The sequence below is a fragment of the Miniopterus schreibersii genome (genome assembly GCF_964146895.1).
Source record: "Miniopterus schreibersii genome assembly, chromosome: 19".
NCBI classification, from domain to species: domain Eukaryota; kingdom Metazoa; phylum Chordata; class Mammalia; order Chiroptera; family Miniopteridae; genus Miniopterus; species Miniopterus schreibersii.
The window spans coordinates 33978027-33985072 of NC_138119.1; the positions used below are offsets into that span (position 1 = coordinate 33978027).

Consider the following 7046-nt stretch of genomic DNA (forward strand, 5'->3'; position numbering starts at 1 on the left):
GGCAGAATCCGCGGGCAGCAGCTTCAGCGGGCGTCGCCCCTGCACCCCTCCCTCCAGCCCCGCGCGCCCGCGGCATTCCAGAGCGCGGAGCACTGTCGGCGGAAACGGGGGGCGGAGGGGGGGCGGGAGGCGGAGGGACGCGGAGCGGGGGCGGCCCTGAGCTGGGAGCCGCGAGCCGCCGAGGCCCCCTCCGCGCGGGCCGGGGCACCGCCCGTGGCCGCCCCTCCCTCCCACGGAGTCGGCTCGGGCGCGCCCGGGCCACCCACGCGGGGTGGGCGCCGGAGCCGGTGCGGGGCTGAGACGCGGAAGCGGGCCCAGCGGGGGGGGCCGCGCCTCACCAGGCCCCGGGCGGGCGGCGCTGGCGGCATCAGCGGGGCGCCCCGTAGGAAGGAGCGGGATGCTTTCCACGCTTTCCGCGCTCCCGTCCGCCCGGTGTTCTGTCCCGTTCATGGTTTGCCATCTGCTATCAGAGAAGCGTGGGTGGCCTTTCTCCATTGCTAGTGGGAGTGGGGCCTTGGAGCGCCCTGGAATAAGCATTTCCGGAGGCCCCTGGGGGATGGGATGCGGTAGAAAGCTTTATTCCCGTGGAATTACACCCTGTCAGTAAAGCTGGAACCACAGCCGGAGGCCCGTTCCCTTTCCGCGTGGGAGCTGGGGCCAGTGCACCATCAGGCTGCTTACAGTCCAACAGCCCCTCGTGTGCGCGGCAGGAGAGCGCGCCCCAAGCAGCATTTCCTAATAGTAGGTTCTGCAAAAGGCCGTCTTCCCTGAAAGTCAGGAAACTCTTCTACTCAGGGAATAGTGCAGGGCTTATTTTGATATTTCCCATGCCTAGCACAGTATCTGGTACATAGTAATGATTCCATGAATGTCTATGAAATGGCTGTCAGATCTTTTGCCTGCAATACTTTTAATTATTATTATTTTTTTGCCAGTTAACAACTTTGCTTAATTACTTTTAGTCTCCTCATATTCTTAAAGAACTTTAGGTATACTTTGACTTTTGCCATTGTCACTGTTAATCCTGAGAGCCTGGTGGTTCGGTTATGGTCTGGAGAGCAGTGCTGTTTGGGTCTCTGTATCTCCCTTTTTAGGTTTTTCTGAGTAATGGACCAACCCTTTGATTCTAGCGGAAGGTGTGTCCCGGAGCCATGCCTCCCCCCAGCCCGAGGTCCAGCCTGATCACTGACTGGATGGTAAGTCCTCATTCTCCTTCACGGGGTGCTCATTTAACCCCAGACCCCAAATCAACATGATACTCGTTGGTCAGCCTCTGCACCATGCTCTCTGGTAGTTGGAATCAGCTTCGCCATAAGTACATAACTATTTCTGCGTGTTACCTCCAAATGCTCTAGTCGCGTTCTCTTTCCCCCTGTGATTTTCTTGGCTTAGAGTCCACAGATCCATATCAATCCTTAGATGTCTTAGTGGAGGTAAGGAAGGACAATAGGGTGCCAGGAATTCACATAGATGCCTTATAAACTGAATCCTAGTTTTCCTGAGTCTTGGATAATTCCCACTGTCTAAAAGTCAAAGCAAAAATTCTTTAGTTCAACATACAAGGTCTTCACAATCTGACCCGAGCCTCTGCTCTTGTCTCACTCCGTATACCCACCTGGTACCCTGGCGTGAGAATGGTCACTTCCTGAACACTCCTCCTGCTTTCCTACATGTGAGCATAGAGTTCCTTCTCTTTGGAATTCTTTCCCTCAGGCAGTCTCCTGTAGCTGTTTCAAAAGCAGTTTAGATTACAGATCTCCTGTCTGAACACTTCCATGACACCCTCAACAGAGTTTCTCTCTCTCTCTCCCTCCCTGCCATTCTTCCTCAGCTATTTGTATATAACACTTGTCATAAAGAATTCAAACAATACCCTTAAATGTTTGTTTTTGCCACTAGACTTTGAGCTTCTGGAAGCCAAGCAATAGAGTGTTTTCATCTTTCTCTCCCTAAGATTCGGCACACAGCTAGTTCATCACTATTTTCCATCACATGTTTTCTGAAATAGCAACAGCTGACCCAAGAGGATCTTGGAATTTGCCCTAAAAAAATGATCCGGCTGGCTCAGTTGGTTGGAACACTGTCTGGTACAACAAAAATGTTGCGGGTTTGATTCCCGGTTGGGGCACCTATCTAGGTTGTGGGTTCAATCCAGGTCAAGATGTGTATGGGAGGCAAGCAATCCATGTTTCTGCCTCTCTCTCTCTCTCTCCAATAAACATATCCTCAGGTGAGGCTTTAAAAAAAGTGGTCAATATGACCAAGATCAGGAACTGTCTATGGTCACCATCTTTAATAAGCAGTTCTGTTAGAAACTGGGATGGCTTTTTGACGTGGGGTGGTAAACACACAATACAATGTACAGATGATGAATTATAGAATTGCATATCTGAAACCTGTATACTTTTATTAACCAACGTCACCCCAGTAAAGTCAATAATAAAACTGCTGTTGCCCTCTTTGCCTCCTCCTTATGGGGCAGGTCTCTGGGAGCCAAGAGTAGTTGGTTCTACGCCTCACATTCCTATTTAGACTGAATGCTAAGAGCCTTGGGAAAGCTGTCAGGAAGGCTTCCTGCCAGTGGCCCTGAGCAGAGCATCCTTGATTTCTTTGTTCCTCAGCGTGTACAACACAGGGTTCAGTAGGGGGTGATAATGGCATAGGTCACTGAGATCAGCTGATCCTGCTCTTTGGTGTTCTATGATTAGAGCTTGCTGTTGGCAATGGAGGCACAGTCATAGTGGACAATGACCACAGTGAGGTGCAAGGCTCAGATAGAAAAGGCCTTCTTCTCGCCCTTGGGTGAGGCAATCTTGAGGACTGCAGAGATAATGAACACAGGAGATGGAAACCAGACCTATAGGTCCAACAAGCCTCAAAACACTGGTGATCAAAGTCAGGATCTTATTGACGGTGTTGAGGCAGGAGAGCTTTATCACAGAGAAGATGTCACAGAAGAAGTGGGCCACCTTTGTAGCACAGAAAGGTCACCTGAATACAGATGTCACCTATGTCATTGCTACAATCAGACCAATGCTCCCGGCACCAGCTAGATGCATCCTCTCTTGTTTATAATAACTGTGCATATCATAGGGTTGCAGATGGCCACATAGGCTCACATCCCATTTCTGTGAGAAGGAGGCCATTAGTGATGCAGAAGATTATGAAAAAGAACGTCTGTGTGGCACAACCTGACACTGAGATGGACTGGCTCATACCCAAAAGACTGGAGAGCATCCTTGGGATAATGGCAATGGATATACAGTCTCTGAAGTGGATAGAATGCTCAGGAAGAAGTACTTGGTGGTGTGGAGATGACAATTTACGTAATGGTCACAATGATTACATTGCTGGCTAGATTTTAGAAGTATGATGCAAGAAACATCACAAATATGAAAGTGAGTTGCTGCTCATGGAAGCTGGAGAAACCTTGGGATACAGATTCAGTGGTAAAAGTGAGATTCTTTCCCTTGAGTGGTCAGTAAATCTGAAATGTATTATAAATGAAGGTGCTTTGAACATTCTGTAATAAATCTCCAGATACACCTGCACAGGACATTCTATAAGTACAACTGCTACAGTGAAACATCCATCTGAGTAAATGTTAGAAACATAATGTGGAGTTAAAAAATTGAGTGTGATTTCACTTTTATAAAGCTCAAAAGTGAGCAAAACTACAATAAACTGTTTGGTTGGTAAAACTATCCCCCAAAAGGCAATAGTTATAAACAGAAATTTCAAGAGAATCTTTACATCTAAGAGGGAGGTAGGGGATATGGAAGGAGCACCTAGATGATCTAAATCACCAGTGGTGTTCACTGGTGTTTGGACATCTATTACAATTTCCTATGCATTTCAGAATTGTGTGTGTGTGTGTGTGTGTGTGTGTGTATGTATCCATTTCTGCAGTGTATGTATCATCTTCATTTAGAAACAAATAAAATTATAAATAAAAACTGGCTGAGTACTTTACAGGATTATTGTCATTTTGGTCTGTTTTTAATACTAAAAAATCTAGTTTCATGTTCTAGTTGACATTGAATACACATTCAGTCCCTAAACCAAACATGAAATGTCATTTAAAAATGCACTTACTGACATGTTATGTCTTTTTGAAAATGATTTTAAGCTTTCGTTGTTGTTTTTTCTTTTTTTAAAAAATTTATCTTTATTGTTGAAAGTATTACAGATATCTCCCCTTTTTCCCCTGTTGACCTCCTCCACCCGCATCTGCCCCCCTCCCAGCCTTCATCACACTATTGTCTGTGTCCATGGGTTATGCATAGAAGCAGATAAGCTCTTTGATTAATCTCTCCCCACCCACTCCCCCACCCCGCCTTCCTACTGAGATCCCTCAGTCTGTTCCATACTTCTATGTCTCTGGATCTATTTTGTTCCTTGGTTTATTGTGTTTATTAGATTCCACATATGAGTGAGATCATGTAAAACTGGATCAGGAAGAATCAGAAAACCTGAATAGGCCAATAACAACTGATGAAATTGAAGCAGTAACAAAAATACTCCCAGCAAACAAAAGCCCTGGTCTGGACAGCTTCACAGGGGAGCTTTCTAATTCTTTAGGTCAGAGGGTTAGATGGTTTACTAAAAATTTTTCTTGCTTTTTGAGGAAGGCCTGCAGTGCTACGAACTTTCCTCTTAGGACTGCTTTCTCTGTGTCCCATAGATTTGAGGTTGTTGTGTGTTCATTTTCTTTTGTTTCCAGGAAGTTTGTGATTTCTTTCTTGATCTCATTGGTAACCCATTCATTGTTTAATAACATACTATTTAGCCTCCGTGTGTTTGAATGTTTTTGAGTGTTTTTACTGTAGTTGATTTCTAATTTCATGCCATCATGATCTGAGATGCTTCATATGACTTCAGTGTTCTTGAACTTGTAGACACTTGTTTTGTGTCCCAACATGTGGTCTGTCTTTGAGAATGACCTATGTGCACTTGAGAGGAATGTATACTTTGCAGCTTTGGGGTGAAATGTTCTGTAAATATAAATTAAATTCATCTGATCTAGTGTGCCAATTAGAGTCACTGTTTCTGTGTTGACATTTTGTCTGGGAGAGCTATCCAGGGAAGTCAGTGGGGTGTAAAAGTTCATGACTATAACTGTGTTGCTGTTAATCTCTCCCTTGAAGTCCTTAAGGTTATTACTGATGGGCCCTTATTTATTGCCCATTTTAATTCTTTATGCCTATGTTTCTCTCTCCATTTCTTACTATTACAGCAGTCCCTTTACATTTCTTGCAATGCTTCTATTTCTACTTCTAATTATAGCAGTTCCTTTAACATTTCCTGCAATGCTGGTTTGGTGGTGATAAACTCCTTTAGCCTATTTTGTCTTGGAAGCTCTTATTTCACCATCTATTTTGAATGATAGCCTTGCTGGATAGAGTAGTCTTGGTTTCATATCCTTGTTTTGCATTTACCTTGAATACTTCATGCCATTCCCTTCTGGCTTGTAGAGTTTCTGATAAGAAGTCATCTGACAGGGTCTTTCCCCCCCCCCCCCACTCTTTTATTTATTTTATTTATTTTTTAAAATTTTTTTAAATTTATTTTTTAAATTTTATTATTGTTTAAAATATTACAGATGTTATGGGAGCTCCTTTGTAGGTAACAGCTTGCTTTTCTCTTGCTGCCTTTAAGATTCTCTCTTGAGTTTTTGTCATTTTAATTATGATGTGTCTGGGTGTGGGCCTGTTTGGATTCTTCTTGCTTGGGACTCTCTGTGGCTCCTGAACTTGTATGACTTTTTCCTTGACCAGGTTAGGGAAGTTTCCTGCCATTATTTCTTCAAACAGGTTCTCTAACCCTTGCTTACTTTTGACCTCTTCTGGCATTTTTTTTTTAATTGTTTTTTTTAAAATGTATCTTTATTGATTTCAGAGAGAGGAAAGGAGAGGGAGAGAGAGATAGAAACATCAATGATGAGAGAGTCATTGATCGAGCCTGCAACCCAGGCATGTGCCCTGCCCGGGAATCGAACCCCGATCGCCTGGATCCTAGGTCGACGCTCAACCGCTGAGCCACGCCTGGCCGGGCTCTTCTGGCATTTTTATGATGCAAATATTGTTATGTTTCATGTTGTCCCACAGCTCTCTTAGACTGTCCTTTTGTTTTTTAATTATTTTTTCTTTTTGGATATCTGATTGATTTTTTCTACATTGTCTTTTAATTCACTGATCTGATCCTCAGCTTCCTCTAATCTGCTGTTTATTCCTTCTAATATATTCTTTATTTCTGCCATGTCTTTCTTAATTTCCTTCATAGTTTTCATACCTTTTTTTATGCTGTTGAGTATCCTTACAATCAGTTTTCTGAACTCTACATCTGATAGATTGCTAATCTGTTTCATTTAGCTCTTTTTCTGGAGATTTCTCTTGCTCTTTAATTTGGAGTTTGCTTTTTGTCTCCCCAATTTGGCTGCCTGTTTTGATTTGTTTCTATGTATTAGGTAGATCTGCTAGGACTCTCAGTCCTTTTGGGTGGTCTCTGGAGCAGGTCAATGTCAGACACGGTTTGTGACTGGCCTTGAGTACTCTGTTTGGAGCTATGAACAACCCACGGCTTGAGGTCCCCTCTGTTGGGGTTGGGTGCATTTGGACAGGACCAAGATGCACACCAAAGTATGCTTTTCTAAGGCCTGAGTCCAGAAGCAGATCAGGCAAAGACTCAAAGCACTCTGAAATCTGCCTCTGCCTGCAGGTTGATTAATCTGATTCTCTTAATGGACCTTAGGCTGTAGAAACTCCACAGGGTAGGGTGAGAGGTTTTCCAGCAGGGTGGGGCAATTGCTTCCCCCTCAGGCAAAAGCTGCTTGGAGGTAAATGTCTGCTTCTGTAGTATGGGGGAATGACTCAGCAGAGCAATCCAGAGGGATGCCCTTTGAGCTCAATCTACAGAGCCCACACTCTAGATTCTCCTCACACAGCTCCAGTCTACTCTGACCTCCCTTTGCTGGAGACCAAGGTGAGTGGTTGCACACAAAACTTTGTGTGTTGGCCCTTTAAGAGGGTGCCTGCTTTTCTAGCTAT

At 44.4% G+C, this 7046-nt stretch overlaps 1 pseudogene across 1 annotated transcript; it reads right to left on the bottom strand.

Annotated features, from left to right (window-relative positions):
* Positions 1–2561: 2561 nt before the first annotated feature.
* LOC308549374 (olfactory receptor 10J1-like) lies at positions 2562–3146 on the bottom strand (annotated as a pseudogene). Its single transcript has one exon. The product of its transcript is annotated as an olfactory receptor 10J1-like (transcript).
* Between the last annotated feature and the right edge of the window lie 3900 nt (positions 3147–7046).